Source organism: Arachis hypogaea, chromosome 14, assembly GCF_003086295.3.
Source record: "Arachis hypogaea cultivar Tifrunner chromosome 14, arahy.Tifrunner.gnm2.J5K5, whole genome shotgun sequence".
In the NCBI taxonomy this organism is placed as follows: Eukaryota; Viridiplantae; Streptophyta; class Magnoliopsida; order Fabales; family Fabaceae; genus Arachis; species Arachis hypogaea.
Genome location: NC_092049.1, coordinates 69,820,118 through 69,840,172, shown reverse-complemented (window position 1 = coordinate 69,840,172; position 20,055 = coordinate 69,820,118). Strand labels below are relative to the sequence as shown.

Here is a 20,055-nt window from a genome sequence, read left to right as displayed (position 1 = left end):
CAAGCGCTAAAAGGGACATAGCTTTACCCAATAAGCCACCCGACAAGGCTAACGAAATTATTCAAGACTAACTAAAAAGGTTCCACCAAGAACACTAAGAGTTGTCGAACGAAAGTCGTCCTACCTCAACCAAAAAGGAGACACCACAGACAAGTCGAAAGAAGGCCGAAAAGACCTCTCAAACAAATTATGCAAAAGATCGACATGATAGCATCGGTCAACTACAAATAAAATTGGAAAAGGACAACATAAGAGAAGCCGGTCATGGATTGACACTTAAAAACAGTTCAAAAAGGCTGAGCAACAAGGCCTCAACATTCTCAAAGCGCATAAAGAAGTGCAAGCAAGCATGACATAAAATACCAAGCTTCAGGGTCAGACCCAAAAAAGCTTAGAAGCTACTCGTTGCGTTTGTTTTAATGGGTTGCTAAAAGCAACCAAAAAGAGTGTCATCAAAGGATACCAACCACAAAGTAAAAAGTTAAAAGCCCACAAGCTGGGCCAACTACACAGATATCTAAAAACTAAAGATCAGAAGACTTTTTAATAGCACCAGTCTGAGGAGAAGGAGGGCGAGCCTGGAGAGGAACAGCATCCACAGTACCATCGTCCTGGTTTAAGATCTAGCAGTCAGGATCAGAAACAGGAGGGCCGACCTCAGCAGGAGGAACAGTAGGAGTTGACACCTTGGCAGAAGGAACAGGGAGATGTTTAACAACATCATCATCCTCATCATCAGGGACAACCTTACCATCCTTGACAACATTCTCCAGGCTGAAGAGAGTGAGGTCAGCCTCGGGAGCAATAATCCGAACCTGTTCCTTCAGGTTCTCGTAAGCAGCAGTCACCCTGCCAACGTGATGACCTTGGAGCTCAGAGTAATCAGCTCGGGCATTCTCCAACTCTTCCCTCAGGCGCACCACCTCCCGATAAGATGTCACATAACTGTCCTTATGTCTCATAGCCGTATCCTCGGCCAGCCTCACCGAAGCCGCCAGAGAGAGGGAACTCGCCTTCTCATTCTCCAGATCCTTCTCTAACTTGGCTACCTTTACCTCAAGCTCTTCCTTCAGGCCCTTCATCCGGTCGAACTCCTGTTTAGCCTCCTCCATAAATTCCTTAGTGGCATGGAGAGGAAGATTCTGAGTAGTTCGGTACAAGGCAGCCCCCATGTATGCCATTTTAACACTGTTTCGGGTCATAAAATCCAGATGGCAAAGGATTGACACATCATCCATGGGGAGGGTACCGTAGGGACCGATCTGCTGATCTACAAATTTGATTGCATTAAAATCAGGGGCGTCATGGTTGAAGACCTCAGTTGTTTTTGGTTTCTTATTGGGAGGAGCACCAGAAGTAGCAGCTGAAGACTGTGGAGGCACAGCCAGACGAACTCGAGGAGTGGGGATCACTTTTCTCGGCCCAGGAGAACCCGGCATGGGCGGCTTCACTGGCACTTGGGAAGATCCCTCCCCGGCCGCCTTGGCCAAGATGTTCTGAGCAGCAGCAGCCTTCTTCGCCTTCTTGTAGGCCTTCATGGAATCATTATTTTTCGACATCTTTGAAAGAACAGAATCAACCATTACGACAAGTTACAACACAGGAAAAGAAAAGCTCAGAAAGCAAGTATAAAAACAAATCAGACAGTACCCAAAGCAGTTCGAACCAAAGACGGATCACTCAAGAATCTTTTTGTATCCAGATGGGGTGGTTTCCCCCACAAATCCTCAAGAACAACCACAAAAGCCCGCTCAACCTCATTAAGCATCTCCCATGTATAACGTGGAACCCTCACATTCTTTTGCCACTCTAGAGGAAAAGCAGGCTCATCATTTTCATCAAGAAAAAAGGGGCGGACCCCCTCAACAGCACGAACGGGGAAGAAATAGTTCTTAAAATCTTTAAAAGACTCATCATACATGGCAAAAATTTTATGCCCCTGGGCCGACCTGAAAGAAACCCAAGAAGCTTTCTTTTTTGAGGAACCTCCGGGCTTGGCCGAGACGAAAAGATAAAAGAAAATAGTTTCAGAAGGTGCTATGCCTAACTCTCGGCAAAGCAGTTGAAATATTTTGATAAAGCCCCAGCAATTCGAATGAAGCTGGGATGGAGCAATGTTACATGACCACAACAGGTCGGTTTCAAAAGCAGTAAAAGGAAAAGTAACGTCTAACTGGCTGAAGAAGTATTCATAAGCATAAAAGAAGGGACGCTCCCCCTCGATGAAAGTAGAAAAGCAAGCCCTCTCATCGGAATCAGGAGCTACGAGTTCATATTCCCTCTCTCGGGCACTGCTACTACAAATCCAATGACGCTTCCTCAGTTCTACACAAAATTCAGCATCCACGACAGAGACACACATTAGGACAAGGGAGTCCAGCCAATCAGACATCCCCTCAGGAACTTTGGAAGACACCTCTACAATGTTATTGCGAGAAGACATGACGCCGACTAATCCTACAAATAAGAAAAGAAGATTGGATTACTAAAAACATCTCGGACGAGGGGCAAAACAACTCGACAAAAATGACACAGGCAAACACATAGGAAAGGAAAACCCCAAGACTCAAAACCAAAGTCCTGGGGCATCCTTTGGAGGCAGAAACAAGGCAAGGTTTCAGGAAATTCCTACAGCTTACGAAGGTCTCAAATAAATGCAAAGGAAGCAAAAACACAAAAAGCCACTATCTTTCTACAGTTTCACCAAACAAAAGGGCATAGCGAAAAAGCCGAAAGCAGGAAAATCGTCAAAGATACAACATTTTTTTCAAGAAACAAAAATCATCATTTCAAATACAATCATCAAAAGCACAAGCGGAAGCGACGGAAACATGCAAAACTCTAAAGGCATCAAGCAACAGAGAAAGTCAAAGAAATCACACAAAAAGACGAATAAATCCCAGAATACACAATAATCAGGCACAGTAAAACAGAAAAATCCAAACTTTCTCCAAATCAGACAAGAAAATGACGCAGAAGAAAGGGAAGGAGAAAACTAACCTGGAACAAAAGAGAAGCTGTAAAAACTGAAGACGGGAAAATGGAATCAACCCAGAGAATCGCCAAATGACGCTATCACGCATGGAAAGGCAGAACGATACGGATGAAAACAGAAAGTGAGAGAGTAAAGGAAGAAGTTACGAAGGAGAGAAACCATTTTTTGATCGAAAGATTCAAAATAAAAACCAAGGGAAACGGGCAATTAAAACCAATTAATAAAGGTATTTAAAGCCTCGCATGTTCCCAAAGTCAAAATATTAAATGCAAAAGTGCGCGCTTTCAGAAGAAGCGAAAGAAGAAACGTTCCACATTCAAAAAAACTCTACAAAGAAAGGAATCGACAAAATGCTTGAGTTCAGCTTCACTAAAAAGGACCGAAGCCAAGGATTCGACCTCAACAAGAAAGACCGAGCTCAAGCAGGGGCACTGTTCATACCCTGGGTCGAGCTATCCGACCCGGGATGATTGGCGACAAAGCAACCGACCTCTTCAGGTCAGACTATCCGACCTCTTCTCAAAAAGAGTTCGGCCAAATCGACAGGAAGGCCCAAGAAGGCCCAAACAAAGGAACACAGCCCAATCCAAAGGTAGTCCAAGCCTATAGAGATAAGGGCGGTTCCTTTGAAGATACGCTGACCTCACCCAAAGATAAAGATAAGATAAGATAATATAACAAACTTATCTTATCTAAAAAGGTCACTCCACACCATTATAAATACACTGGAGCACCCAGGTATAACTCATACTCTGATTCTACAATAAACCTGTTTAATACCCATGCTAACTTAAGCATCGGAGTCTCTTGTAGGTACCCCCCACCCTCCGGTGACGAAGGATCAGCAGTGCAGCCAGTCCAACAAGTCGGACACAACAGCTCCGGCCGCCACCAACCAGCTGGACACGTCATCTCCGACCAGTACAGAGGATCTCATCCGAGATCGACCTACAGTTTCAGGTAACCCTCAGAACAGTAATCCATATTATTTGGACCTTGGTCAGGTCTCTTTTATGGATTACTTTTATAACTTCTGTGGTTTGGTGGGACCGACTTCATCATGTCGGTCCCTTCTAAGTTTTTTCTAGTAATCCTCTTTTTCAGGGCTGGCTAGGCCTCTTTCTTAGGGATTTTCTTTTTATAACTTTTGTTGTAGTCAACTGGTCCGACTTTTTTGTGTCGGTCTGTCTTTAAGTTATTTTTAGCAACCCGTTTTTATGAAGACCTCGTTAGGTCCTTTCTTATGGATCACTTTTTGATAACTTCATACATTAATCTGTTTTTGTCGCTTTTTATCTTGCCAATTTTGTAGAAATTGAGTTTGATCCTCGCTTGGTCGGCCTTTGATGAATTCAGTTTTCATCTTCATTAGTCTTTATCGTGATCGAGCAGTGAGTTTTGTTTTCACTTTTTGCCGATCTGTAGCTTTATAATCGGGCGATGAATTTTTTGCGTTTCAGATTAATGCGTCTTGGTAAAGAGGATTTGTAGAAAATCTGAAAAAACTTTATTCAAAATAGAAAATATATATACATGTGGGTGTTTTCCCTTTCAGGTCGGGCAATTTTATAGATCTTGGCTTGGTGCCTCGTTAAAAAACCTTTTCAGGAAAAAGAGTGCACCTTGACCTAAGATCTTTTATTACCTCTAACTATAATATCTTCTTAGGTTGCAGGCATGCCACGACCTTGGTAGCTCTCGCCCTTCTAGTTCGAACACCCTGTAGTAGCCTTTTCCCATTACCTCTATGACTCGGTAGGGTTCTTTCCAATTAGCTGCTAGCTTCCCCTCTCCCGATCGACTTGTTCCGATATCATTTCGAATTAGGATGAGGTTGTTGTTGGCAAAGCTTCGATGTACTACCTTCTGATTGTATCTTGAAGTCATCCGACATTTTAACGCCTCTTCCTTGATCCGAGCTCTTTCTCGGATTTCAGGAAATAGGTCGAGTTCTTCCTTTTGAAGTTAGGAGTTGGCCTCTTTACTGTAGTGGATTACTCTAGGCGATCCTTCTTCGATCTCCACTGGGATCATTGCCTCCATTCCGTAAGCTAATCAGAAGGGTGATTCCCTTGTTGTGGAGTGTGGAGTTGTCTGATATGCCCATAGGACTTGTGGGAGCTCTTAAGCCCAAGCCCCCTTTGCATCTTGTAGTCTCCGTTTTAGCCCGGCTAATATGACTTTGTTAGCAGCTTCTGCTTGTCCATTAGCCTGGGGTGTTCTACGGAGGTGGATTGGTGTTTTATGTTCAGGTCGGCCACTAACTTTCTAAAGCCTGCGTCTGTGAATTGAGTGCAATTGTTTGTGGTAATGGAGTATGGAACCCCAAACCTTGTAACAATGTTCCTATATAGGAATTTTTGACTTCTTTGAGCAGTGGTGTTAGCTAAGGGCTCTGCCTCAATCCATTTTGTGAAATAGTCTACCCGTACGATGAGGAACTTGAATTGTCCCAACCCTTGAGGGAAGGGACCGAGGAGATCGAGTCCCCATTTTGCAAATGGCCAGGGTGAGATTACGCTAATTAGCTCCTCTGGTGGGGCGATGTGAAAATTGGCATCTTTCTAACATGGTGGACATGTCTTTACGAATTCTGTTGCTTCCTTTTGTAAAGTCAGCCAATAGAATCCGGCCCGGAGTACTTTTTTGGTGAGAGCTTGCACTACGAGATGGTTGCCACAGATGCCACTGTGTATTTCTTCTAAAACTTCCTTTGTGTTAGAAGTCGAAACACATTTCAACAGGGGTGCTGAAATCCCTCTTTTATATAGAGTATTGTTTATGATCGGTAGTATTGTGCCTCCCGTTTTAATCTCTTCGCCACCTTTTTATCTGTAGGGAGTGTTTCTGTTTTGAGGTAATTAATTATGGGAGTCATCCATCCTTGATCCAGCCCTGTTATGACTAGGACCTTTTCTTCTTCTGAGATTGACGGGTTCTGCAGTATCTCCTGGATGAAGCTTCTATTGTTGCCCCCTGGTTTTGTGCTGGCTAGTTTGGAGAGTGCATCAGCTCGAGCATTCTGTTCCCGAGGTATGTGGCAGACCTCATATTCCCTGAGTTGTCTGAGCTGTTCTTTGGTTTTGTTCAAGTACTTTTTCATGGTGGGATCCTTGGCTTGGTAGCTCCCTGCTATTTGTGAGGTGACTATTTATGAGTCGCTGAAGATGATAAGTTTTTGAGCTCAAACCTCTTTAGCCAGCTCCAAACCAGCTAGTAGTGCCTCATATTCGGCCTGCTTTTTTGAAGCAGGAAACCTAAATTTGAGGGAAAGTTTGATTTGGGTTCCCTAATTGCTTTCTATTATCACGTCTGCGCCACTTCCGATTTTGTTTGAGGAATCATCTACATAGAGAGTCCATTCTGTGGGGATTTCTGGGGTGTCCGTAAGCTCTGCAATGAAGTTGGCCAGATACTGTGATTTAATGGCTGTCCAAGCTTCATATTGAAGGTCGAATTCGGACAACTCGACTGCCCATTGTAAGATTCTTCCTGCTAAGTCTATTTTTTGCAGAATGCCTTTTATGAGCTGGTTGGTCCGAACCCTGATGATGTGGGCTTGGAAATATGGGCGAAGTCATCGAGATGTTAGTATGAGAGCATAGGCAAATTTTTCTATTTTTTAGTAGTTCAGTTCGGACCCTTGTAGTTCTTTGCTGATGAAGTATATAGGTTGTTGTCCATTGTCGTCTTCTCAGACCAGTGCTGAGGCTACTGCCCGATTTCCTACTGCGAGGTACAATACAAGTGGTTCTCCTTCCCGTGGCCGAGTTAGAATAGGTGGTTGTCCCAGGAACCTTTTGAAATCCTAGAAAGCCTACTCGCACTCCTTGGTCCATTCAAACCTCTTTCCCTTCCTTAGAGTGGCGTAGAAGGGGAGAGATCTTATTGCCCATCCAACTCGAAATCTAGACAAGGCTGCCAATCTTTCACTGAGTTGTTGTACCTCTTTGACACAGGTCAGACTCTTCATGTCGAGTATAGCCTGGCATTTATCCGGATTTGCCTCGATTCCTCTTTGTGTGAGCATAAAACCCAAGAATTTGCGAGCTTCTACTGTGAAGGTGCATTTTGCAGGGTTAAGTCGTATGCCATGCCTTCTTATAGTGTCGAATACTTGGGTGAGGTCGGACAGTAACGACTCTTCACTTTGTGTCTTTATTAACATGTCGTCCACGTAGACTTCCATGACTTTCCCGATGTGGTCTGCGAAGACCTTATTCATTAATCTTTGATAAGTGGCTCCTGCATTTTTGAGTCCGAACGGCATGACGATGTAGCAGTAGTTTGCTTTCGGGGTTAAGAATGAGGTTTTTTCCTGATCAGGTGGGTACATCGGGATTTGATTGTATCCCGAATAGGCGTCCATAAACGAGAGGTATTTGTATCCTGAAGAGGCATCCACCAGAGCATCGATACTTGGGAGTGGATAAGGATCTTTTGGGCAAGCTTTGTTGAGATCGGTGTAATCAGTGCACATCCGCCACTTCCCATTTGATTTTTTCATCAAGACGACGTTGGCTAGCCATAGTGGGTACTTGACTTCTCTTATGAATCCTGCCTCTAGTAGAGCTTGTACCTATTCTTCCACAGCTTGGGATCGTTCTGGTCTGAGCTTTCTATGCCTCTGCTATACTGACTGAGAACTTGGGTAAACTGCCAACTTGTGGCACATTAACTTGGGGTCTATGCCTGGCATGTCTGCGGCCTTTCATGCAAAGAGGTCGACATTGTGTCTTAAGAACTGTATGAGGGACTCATTTACATCACCTTTTAGGATTGTGCCAATATTGGTTGTTTTATCTGGGGTATCTCCGATCTGGACTTTTTCTGTCTCACCTTCAGGTTGTGGACGAAGTTCTTCCCGCCCTCGAACTCTCTCGAGTTCGATGGTGTGGATTTCTTCTCCTTTACCTCTGAGGTTTAGACTTTCATTGTAACAGCGGTGCGCTGTCTTCTGGTCTGCTTTTATCATAGCGATTCCTTCTGTAGTTGGGAACTTCATGCACAGATGTGGAGTCAAGACTATTGCGCCGAGTTGATTTAGTGTTGTCCGACCTATCAGGACATTGTAGGCTGAACTTACGTCGACCACGATATAGTCTATGCTAAGTTTCCTTGACCGGTTTCCTTTTCCAAAGGTTGTGTGCAATGAGATGTATCCAAGTGGTTGGATTGGAGTGTCTCCCAGCCCGAATAAGCTGTTTGGATATGCTTTGAGTTCTTTTTTCTCTAGGCCGAGTTTGTCGAAGGCAGTTTTGAACAGTATGTCAGCCGAGCTTCCCTGGTCCACCAGTGTACGGTGGAGATTAGCATTGGCCAATATGATAGTGATGACCATGGGATCATCATGTCCCGAGATGACGCCAGCGGCGTCCTCTTTGGTGAAAGTGATAGTGGGGAGGTCGGGTGCTCCTTCTCCTCCCTCGACATGATATACATCTTTCAGATGTCTTTTGCGAGATATTTTGGAGATTCCTCCTCCCGCAAATCCTCCGTGTATTATGTGGACATGTTTCTCTGGGGTACGAGGTGGTCGTTCAGTTTGTCCGACTTCTTCGTCCCTTCTTCTTTTTCTAGGCTCATCTATTTTGCTAGCTAAGTACCGATCTAGTCTCTCCTCTCTTACCAATTTTTCTATGACATTTCAAATCAAAGCACTCATTGGTGGAATGTCCATAGATTCAGTGGTATTCACAGTATTCTATCCGATTTCCTCCTCCTTTCTTGCTTTTGAGTGAGTGAGGTGGAGGTATTTTTTTAGTATGGCATACTTCCCGATAGACATCCACGAGAGATACCCGAAGAGGAATGTAATTGTGGTACTTTTTAATCTTTTCTCCATGTTGATCTTCTTTTTTCTTGGACTCTTTTTCCTTATCTCGGGAGGAGTAGGAGAATCCGGATTTTGAGGTCTCTCCTAGTCGAGAGTTTTCCTCCATGTTGATGTATTTCTATGCTCATTCTTGCACTTCATTCAGAGATGTTGGATGTTTTTTCGATATGGAGTGACTAAAAGGTCCCTCTCGCAAGCGATTGATGAGACCCATAATGGCTGCTTCTGTTGGTAGACTTTGTATGTCCAGACATGCCTTGTTGAATCTTTCCATGTAACTACAAAGACTTTCCCGATCTCCTTGCTTGATCCCTAGTAGACTTGGGGTGTGTTTAGTTTTGTCCTTCTGGATGGAAAATCTGGCTAGGAACTTTTTGGCTAAGTCGTCAAAGTTTGATATGGACCTAGGGGGCAGATTGTCGAACCATTTAATTGCTGTCTTTGTTAAGGTAGTCGGGAAGGCTTTGTAGTGGACTGCATCTGAGGCATCGGTGAGATACATTCTACTTCTGAAATTACTGAGATGATGGCTGGGATCTGATGTGCCATCGTACAGAGTCATGTCGGGGGGTTTGAAATCTTTTGGGATTTTGGCCTTCATGATCTCTTTGGTGAATGAGTCTTGGTCCTTGCGGGAGCTGTCTTCGTGGCTGGATCGAATAGTTTTAGCTTTGAGATCGGCTTTGAGTTTTAGGAGTTTGTCCTCTAGTTCGCGGCGTCGCCTAGCTTCCCTTCGTAGGTCTCTCTCGGCTTCCCGTTGATACTCGGCCTCCTTTTCGAGTTGTTTTAGACGATCCTGAAGTACCTCCATGACCCCCGTGTTTGGTGAATTCTTGTATTTGTTAGGTTGAGAAGTATCATCTAGTGTGACCTCCACGTTCTTATGTGGCGTTCTGTTCTCCAGATTCGAATTGTGGTCGTTGTCAAGGTTGTCCGCCATGATGATGGGATGACTTCTAGGTTCCCCGGCAATGGCGCCAATGTTCTGAGGGTTACCTGAAACTGTGGGTCGATCTAGGACGAGATCTTCTGTGCTGGTTACTTAGTGAAAGACTAGTGTCAATGGAAACCAAACCAATTAGCTATTCTCACACAATGCGGAATGGACATTCACAACTCAATTCTACCCAAACACCCAATTTCTTAACTAAGAGTGTGAAAACTAAACTTGCAAGGAATTAACATCAAAGCAATAAAAGTCAAAGCAATTAAATGCAAGGAAAGGAAACTTCAAATGCAAGAAAACATCTTGGCAAGTAATTGTGAGCTAAGGTTACCTATCCTAGCCATTGACCACAAATACATGATGATTATGAAGAGTTAATCCTACTTAGTCAACCCTACATCGAGGATAAGTCAAATAGGCATAGTTAATTCCAATCCCTAAGTCCTATGTCAACACTAATGGGTCATATCAAGGGAGACCAAACCAACTAACTACTCTAATATACCAAACAAGAATGGATATCAATGACTCAAGGATCACCAAAGTCAACAATTCCAAGCCAAGAGTGTGGAAAAACTAAGTGAAAGCTAAGCCAAGCATTTTATCAAACACTTGGTGTGCATGAAAATAAAATAATATTAAATTGCGTTAAAAATATTGTCTAAGATACCAAAGGGAAAAAATGACAATAACAACTAAAGAAAGCAATAAATGACATAAAAACATAAATTTGCATTAATTAGAATTAAAGTTAACAAGAGTATCCATGAACATAAAAATAGTAAAATAAAGGAAATGACAAGAGGAATGAAGAAGAACAAGATAAAAGAACATGGAAACATAAATGAAACTACACTAGAACAAGAATTAAATGCTGAAATTAAAGGAAATTAAACAAAACCTAACCTAATTCTAGAGAGATGGGGGAGCTTCTCTCTCTAGAAACTAAGAGAAAACATAACAAAAGCTAAACCTAATTGCCTTCCCATCATTCAGCTTCACTTTGGCCTCATATAGCATCAGAAATGAGTTGGACTGGGTCTTGGAGGCCCGAAATTCACCCCTAGCGATTTGCAATTAATGAGCTGAAGTAATTCGGGTCACGCGTACGCGTGGGTCACGCGTACGCGTCACTGCACAAAAATCCATCCACGCGTATGCGTGGGTCACGCGTATGCGTCGCTCGCAAATCCCTCATGTGCGTACGCACACATACTTGTGCGTACGCATGCATGCTGAAACTTCCAAACTTCATTTCTTCATGGTTTCTTCCCTTTTGCATGCTCTTTTCTTCACTTCTTTAACCCATACTTGCCTTGGAAACCTGAAATCACTTAACAAATAAATCAAGCCACCAAATGGAATTAAAGTGAATTAAAATTGACTAAATTAAGTATAAAAGAGCATGTTTTCATATTTAAGCACAGTTTAAGAAGAAAACCCAAAAGCATGCTATTTAGATGAATAAATGTGGGTTTATGTGATGAAATCCACTCAAATAAAACCAAAATATATCGTAAAATATGGACTCATCGCAATCCTAAAACCTCAACAGACAGAAATCCAAGTCTAGAAGTATACTTGGTGCACAAAATTGTGAATCACACTTTTCACAACTCGTACCATTAACCAGCAACTGCACTGGGTCGTCCAAGTAATACCTTACGTGAGTAAGGGTCGATCCCACAGAGATTGTCGGCTTGAAGCAAGCTATGGTTATTTTGTAACTCTTAGTCAGGAAATTATTAATAAAAATGATTAGGTTTATGAAGAGTAGATAGCATAAATTAAATAATACTTGTTATGCAGTAATGGAGAACAGATTGAGGTTTTGCAGATGCTCTGTCTTCTGAATCTCTGCTTTCATACAGTCTTCTTCTTCACGCACGCAAGGCTCCTTCCATGGCAAGTTGTGTGTTGGTGGATCACCGTTGTTAATGGCTACCATCCGTCCTCTCAGTGAAAATGGTCCAAATGCACTGTCACCGCACGGCTAATCATCTGTCGGTTCTCATTCATGTTGGAATAGGATCCATTGATCCTTTTGCGTCTGTCACCACGCCCAGCACTCGTGAGTTTGAAGCTCGTCACAGTCATCCCATCCCAGATCCTACTCGGAATACCACAGACAAAGTTTAGACTTTTCGGATCTCAGGAATGGCCGCCAATAATTATAGCCTATACCACGAAGAGATGCAAATGCTCTGTTGTCAAGAGATGCAATCAAACACGTGAACCAGGAACCAAAGAGATACACACTCAATCTAAGGTAGAACAGAAGTGGTTGTCAGGCACGCGTTCATAGGTTGAGAATGGTGATGAGTGTCACGGATCATCACATTCATCATAGTTAAGTATGAGAGAGTATCTTAGAATAGAAACAAACGTGATTGAATAGAAAATAGAAGTAATTGCATTAATCCATCGAGACACAGCAGAGCTCCTGATGCCAGGGCATCTTGGCTAGTTTCATTGACCTTTTCTTTACTATTTTTAGGGTAGTTTCATGCATTTCTTTAGGAAATAAGCTAGTTTTGGGGAGATATTCACCTACACCTTGATTCAAGCATACATTGTGCATTTTACATTATTTCATGAGGATTTTGCATGAATTTAGTGACAAATTGTATGCTGCATTACCCATGACTTGGACTAGAACTTTGATGCACTCTATTGCTTGATTTCAGGACCAAAAGAAGCAAGGAAAGAGAGGTAACTTGCAAAGTTAATGAGAAAAGTGATTGCCAATAACACTCGCAAAGCCATCATTGCCCACGTTAAGAGTCACGATAACTAAGTTAACGTGAACTCTAACGTGGAGAAGGGAAGTTGAGCCAACGTTAGTGACGCTTAACATTGTCACTAACGTTGGCAAACACTCATGAGTGGCCACGTTAGAGCCCACGTTAACCTAGTTAACGTGGCCTCTAACGTTAAAGGGGGAAGGGAAGCCAACGTTAGTGACGTTCAACATTGTCATTAATGTTGGCCTAAGGATGCAACACACCACGTTAACTCCCACGTTAACTTGGTTAACGTGGGAGCTAACGTAAGAAGTGAGAGTTGTCGACAACGTTAGTGACACTCAACATTGTCACTAACGTTGGAAGCAACCACACAACCCCCAAGGAGCCACGTTAACTTCCACGTTAACTTAGTTAACGTGGAAGCTAACAATGAGGAATGAATGATGAGCCAACGTTAGTGACACTCAACATTGTCACTAACGTTGGGATGGCTAAGAATGGCCACGTTAGAAGCCACGTTAACCTAGTTAACGTGGACTCTAATGTGAAGTCTAGGGGCACATTGGAACGTTAGTGACAATGTTGAGTGTCACTAACGTTCTCGAAGTTTGGCGAGGCCACGTTAGAAGCCACGTTAACCTAGTTAACGTGGGCTTTAACGTGAAGCAAAAAGGGGCACACTGGAACGTTAGTGACAATGTTGAGTGTCACTAACGTTCTCGAAGGTTGGCAAGGCCACGTTAGAAGCCACGTTAACCCAGTTAACGTGGGCTTTAACGTGAGGCAAAGGGGTACATTGGAACGTTAGTGAAAATGTTAAGTGTCACTAACGTTCTCGAACTTATACTTTCACTAAATGTTAACACCCCTAACGCCCTGAGCTAAAGTCTCTGCCCACTTAGCACTTTCTCTCTGCAAGTAAAGCCATGCCCAAATGAAGAAAAGAACTGCTTCAAACTCAAGATCCAAAGGCCCAAGACTTGAAGAGCCAACTAGAAGCTGAGAGAAATAGTATATATAGGAGTAGCTTTGAATTGTTAAGGAGTTCGGGAGGCTGAAAAAAAGAGAACTACTCTCTGTATTTTACTTTCTCTACAATTTCTAGTTCTATGATGTATTCTCCATCTTTGTTTTCATTTTCAAGAGCTATGAACAACTAAACCCCTTTCATTGGGTTAGGGAGCTCTGTTGTAATTTGATGGATCAATACTAATTTTCATTATTCTTCTTCTATCTTTTCTCTTGATTTTACTTGAAAGCTTTCGATCTTCATCCAATTGAGTAGTTATCTTGGAAGAGAAGCTATTCAAACTTGGATCTCTTTTGAACCTTGAAAGAGGAATGAAGAGATCAAGCTAGAAATGCTTTCTCATGCTGGACCAAATTGGGTTTGGATGGGTATGTGACTATAACCCTCTCAATACTTGATTTGGGAAATGCATGTGGTATAATCAGTGACCATACTTCATCTCTTCTCATGATCAATTGACCAAGGAATTGGCTATTGATCAAGATTTGAGAGATTGAATTGCAAGAAATTGTAATTCAATCACTTAAGATTGCCAAGGAGATCAATGAGTGCATTAATTGAGGAAGAGATGAAAATGAACTTGATCCGGAGAATTGCAACATCTCCTAAGCCCAATGAACTCCCCATCTCTGATCTTACCCATTCTCTTTAATTTCTGCCATTTACTTTTATGAGCAAATCCCCCATTCCCATTTACAATTCTGCAATTTATTTTCAGTCATTTACTTCCAATTCTTTAATTCTAGCATTTACTTTTCTGTTATTTACATTCCCGCCATTTTATTTTCTGCAACTCTCAACCCAAATTCTGGATTCGCTCAACTAGAACATTCTTCTAATTAAAGTTGCTTGATCAATCAATCCCTGTGGGATTCGACCTCACTCTATTGTGAGTTTTTACTTGACGACAAATTCGGTACACTTGCCGAAGGGAGATTTGTTGTGAGACAAGTTTCCATGCGCATCAAGTTTATGGCGTCGTTGCCGGGGATTGATTGTGCATCAACAATGATTAAATTAGAAGATCACTAGATTGAGCATTTTTATTTTTGTGAATTTCATTTTCTGTTTGAGTGATTTACCTTTTGTTTTAGTTAAACTTCTTCCCTTCCCCCTTTACTCTTTTGTTTTTCTTTGTTATTTTCAATTCTGTTTGCTAACCCACTAACTGTTTGATATATTGCATTACCCACAACTAACAGTAATTCTGACACAAATACTTTCTGCACCTATCTTTTCTTGCTTGCACTTGATGGTTGTATGACAGGGAGAAGAAGCGGGGCTTCAACTTCCTTCGATTCTGAACCTGAGAGGACCTTCCTTAGATTAAGGAGGGAGGCAAGAGGAAAGAAAGTGGTTGGTGCTGAGGAAGAAGAGGAATTCTTTGAAACAAACATGGAAGACAACATGGAAAACCATCATGAAGAAGAAGATCACAACCATGGGGGAGGAGGTAGAGCAAATCATGCTGGGGAGGATAGAAGAGTTTTGGGCTCCTACATCAATCCAAACCCAGGAAATTGTGGAAGTAGCATCCAAAAGCCAACAATCCATGCCAATAACTTTGAACTTAAACCATAGCTCATCACCCTTGTTCAGAACAACTGTTCGTTTGGAGGAGGTGTTCAAGAAGACCCCAATCAATATTTGACCACCTTCCTGAGAATATGTGACACAGTGAAGTCTAATGGTGTTCACCCTGACGCCTATAGACTGCTCCTATTTCCATTCTCACTTAGGGACAAAGTAGCCAAGTGGCTGGAATCTTTCCCAAGGGAAAGCTTGACAACTTGGGAAGACGTGGTGAACAAATTCTTAGCAAGATTTTACCCTCCTCAATGAATCAATAGGCTGAGAGCTGAGGTCCAAACTTTCAGGCAACAAGACGGTGAGACTCTATATGAAGCATGGGAGAGGTTCAAGGACTTAACAAGGAGGTGTCCACCTGACATGTTCAACGAATGGGTGCAGCTGCACATTTTCTATGAAGGGCTCTCTTATGAATCAAAGAAGGCCATAGACCATTCATCCGAAAGATCTTTGAACAAGAAGAAGACTATTGAGGAAGCCATAGATGTTATTGAAACAGTAGCAGAGAACGACTACTTCTATGCTTCCGAAAGAGGGAACACAAGAGGAGTAATGGAGCTAAACAATGTAGATGCTCTGTTGGCCCAAAACAAGCTCATTACCCAGCAGCTGGCTGACCTCACCAAGAAGATGGAAATGAACCAAGTAGCAGCAATCTCCACTTCATCAACAACCCAAGAAGGAGTGAATGAAGAAGCAGAGGGGAGTCAGGAGCAAGCCAACTACATTGGGAATTCACCAAGGAAAAACTATGATCCATACTCCAAGACCTACAACCCTGGATGGAGAAACCACCCAAACTTTGGGTGGGGAAGTGAGCAAGATCAAAACCAAGACCAAAGACGTTACAACTCCAACAACAATACAGCTCATCAGCAGTTCACACAGAGGACATCTCAACACCCCCACAACAACGCTTCTCCACACGCCTATCAAAACCAAAACAGCACATCTGCTCTGAATCACTCATCAATTGATGACAAGCTCTCTAAGATTGAAGCCTTACTTGAAGGAATATGCCAAGAGATTCAAGAAAATAAGGTGTTCAAAGAGGAGGTGCGAGCCAATATTAAGAACCAGGGAGAGACCATCAGGAAGCTGGAATTCCAGGTGGGATATTTAGCTGAGAAGATTCCCAAACCTACTGATAGCTTCCCAAGTGACACAGAGAAAAACCCCAAAGGAGAAACAAAGAAAGTAAGATGGGAAGATTGCAAAATGGTCACTGCGAGTGATCAAGAGACTGAAGACAAGCAAGGCAAACTTTGCAAATAACCTGAAGACAACTCAACAAAGGAGGAGGATAGAGATCGCCAAGAACCAGAAATCTCACAACAAGAGCTGCTGAAGCTCTATGCTCCCTTCCCTCAACTACTCAATGGTGCTGTGGGAAAGAGAATATACTCAAGGTTCCTAGACTTGTTTGCATCTCTGCATGTAAACATACCATTCATCAAGGCAATTCAACAAATGCCTGCATTCATCAAGTATATGAAGGAACTTCTTCCCTGGAAAAGCTCACTCAAAGGAGGCCAGACTATAGTGATGAACAAGGAATGTAGTGCCCTTATTCAACCTGAGTTGCCTACAAAAAGAAGAGACCTAGGGAGTTTTCACATCCCTTGTGCCATAGGTGAAACTATGTTCGATAGAGCACTATGTGATTTAGGGGCCAGCATCAACTTACTGCCCTTATCCCTGGTGAAGAGGCTGCAGATCAATAAGATAATGCCCACAGATGTAATCATCAGACTGGCTGACAAAACTCAAAAGCAAGCAATAGGAGTGGTGGAAAATGTGTTGCTAAAGGTTGGGAAATACTTTCTCCCAACAGACTTTGTCATCCTGGACATGGAAGAGAGTCACACTCACCCAATCATATTAGGAAGATCATTCCTAGCTACGGCCAGAGCACTTATCGATGTAGAGAAAGGGGAACTAATATTGAGAATCCATGATGAACGACTCAGCTTCAATGTTTTCAAACTCTCACAAGAAACAGATCAAGAGGACAAGGAACTCAGCACAAATGATAATGAGACACTGAAGGAGGAAACAAGCACTGAAGCACAACCAGTTCATTCTGAGATCCCCTTAATAGATAAACAAGGAAAACAGCAATTGCCACAGCTCAAGGAAAAGTTGGAGGAACCTAAACCTCTAGAGGCAGGTGAAGACAGCATCACAACTCCTTGGAAAAAAGAGGTCACCAAGGGGAAGGCAACTTCAAAAGAAACAAAGAAGAAGGTACCAAGGAGGTGGAGGAACAAGAAGATCCCTACGGAAGACTTCTCTCCAGGGGATAGAGTTGTCTCAGCTTACTTCCCAGATATTCCCACTAATCTCCCTACTGTACCATCTCAGTTACCCAAGGTCTTCACTATCAACAAAGTTCTTTCCCTGGATCATGTGGAGATCATTGATCGAACCAATGGATATAAGTCCACAGCAAGAGGGGAGGACTTTAAGCACTACCAACCACCCTGATGAGGGAAAAACGTCAAGCTAATGACATTAAAAGAGTGCTTGTTGGGAGGTAACCCAACCGTAGGTAATATTTTCTTGCTTTGCTTAGTTTACTTTCAATAATTTGGCATATGATTGCACTCTAAGTTTGGTGTTGCCATGCAACAATTTGATTTTCAATCTTCACTGGGTACTTGCAACATTCTAAATTGACAGTGGCACACTAAGTTTGGTGTTGCCACTTAATTTTCATGCAAAGTACCATGCCAACACCACTTATTAATGCAATCACATTGTCTCTGTTTTACTTCTTGTGCTTTTGTTGTGATCCATAATCTTGCTTGCTGAAACACATGCATACTCACACTTTATTTTAAGACATTCATGATCCATCATAAACCCCGTCACCACTGTTTTAATTGTTGCTTGAGTATAAGCAATCATTCTATGTCTGGTGTGGGAAGGGGAAGAATAGGAGGAAAAGGGCAACAAAAATGAAGATAAAATACAAGGTGGTAAAGTTCCTTACTCCTCTTACTTATTTCCAGCACTTTAATTTGCATGATTGTCTTCTATTTTCTTTGTATGCATGTGTGATTTCTCCTTGTGAATAAGCATGTCAATTCTGTCTTTTAAGCTTTTTGTTGATTAGGGCTGTGTTTGCTAGTCTGAATGTCATTACTGCATCATCTCCTTACTTACTTGTATGCTTGTCCTTTTGAATCAAATGAAAGGAGAATGAGTGTTTTTAAAAGACCAGAGTAGAGTTCATACTATGGAATGAGTTCATGAGTTTGTGGTGTGGTCATAAGTTAGTTAAGTTGGTTCAACCACAATGGTGGAAGACAACTATCTGTCATGAATACTATGCTTGAGACACACCCCATGAGACTAGCTAAATAAGAAGATCCTAATAAGAAAGAAGGAAAGAACAATGAAAGTGGAAGAATAAAAGAAAAAAAGGTAAGCAATAAGGCTAGGCACCAATGGTTTTAATCATGAAGCATGTGTCTGTGGTGCTCCTGTGTGAGGGATCTACTTGGATGAATAAGCTCTTTGGGGTGCTTTATCACTTGGTAACTTGGGTTAACTAACCCGGGATTATCAGCTGAAAGTCCACTATCAAGAGTAACCCTCACTACAGAGCATTTAGTAACCCAAAGAGGTGCTGGACACCAAGGTCTCAAGAAACGAAAATAAATAAACCATATGCCTGTGGTGTGTATGTATGGGGGAGAGACTTGAGCAAGTAAGTCCTTAGGGGTGCTTCAACACCCAGCACCTTGAACCAACTGGTTCGGGAGTGTTGGCTGAAAGCTTATTCTAAAAAGTTGCCCCCTTACAGAGCACTTAGCTTAAGAACACAAATAAACCCTGAAATGACAATAAAAGGATCAATGAATAAAAGTCTCATGGGATATAAACAAAGTAAGTGTTTAGGGACATGATAAAAGTCTGAAAGCCGGTAATGGAATGAACCTAAGTTGCTATGCATGAAACCACCATAAAATCAGTAACATGACTTCCACAAGAATGACTCATTCCTCTGGATATTCCATTCGTCATTCTCTTGTTCCAGTAATTGCTTAGGGACAAGCAAGCTTTAAGTTTGGTGTTGTGATGCCAGGGCATCTTGGCCAGTTTCACTGACCTTTTCTTTACTGTTTTTAGGGTAGTTTCATGCATTTCTTTAGGAAATAAGCTAGTTTTGGGTAGATATTCACCTACACCTTGAATCAAGCATACATTGTGCATTTTACATTATTTCATGAGGATTTTGCATGAATTTAGTGACAAATTGTATGCTGCATTACCCATGACTTGGACTAGAACTTTGATGCACTCTATTGCTTGATTTCAGGACCAAAGGAAGAAAGGAAAGGGAGGTAACTTGCAAAGTTAATGAGAAAAGTGATTGCCAATAACACTCTCAAAGCCATCATTGCCCACGTTAAGAGTCACGATAACTAAGTTAACGTGAACTCTAACGTGGAGAAGGGAAGTTGAGCCAACGTTAGTGACGCTTAACATTGTCACTAATGTTGGCAAACACTCATGAGTGGCCATGTTAGAGCCCACGTTAACCTAGTTAACGTGGCCTCTAACGTTAAAGGGGGAAGGGAAGCCAACGTTAGTGACGTTCAACATTGTCACTAACGTTGGCCTAAGGACGCAACACACCACGTTAACTCCCACGTTAACTTGGTTAACGTGGGAGCTAACGTAAGAAGTAAGAGTTGTCGACAACGTTAGTGACACTCAACATTGTCACTAACGTTGGAAGCAACCACACAACCCCCCAAGGAGCCACGTTAACTTCCACGTTAACTTAGTTAACGTGGAAGCTAACGATGAGGAATGAATGATGAGCCAACATTAGTGACACTCAACATTGTCACTAACGTTGGGATGGCTAAGAATGGCCACGTTAGAAGCCACGTTAAC

At 42.3% G+C, this 20,055-nt stretch overlaps 1 non-coding gene across 1 annotated transcript; it reads right to left on the bottom strand.

Annotated features, from left to right (window-relative positions):
- Positions 1-15,402: 15,402 nt before the first annotated feature.
- LOC112745037 (small nucleolar RNA R71) lies at positions 15,403-15,506 on the bottom strand. Its single transcript, XR_003172985.1, has one exon. It is a non-coding gene; the product is annotated as a small nucleolar RNA R71 (small nucleolar RNA).
- Between the last annotated feature and the right edge of the window lie 4,549 nt (positions 15,507-20,055).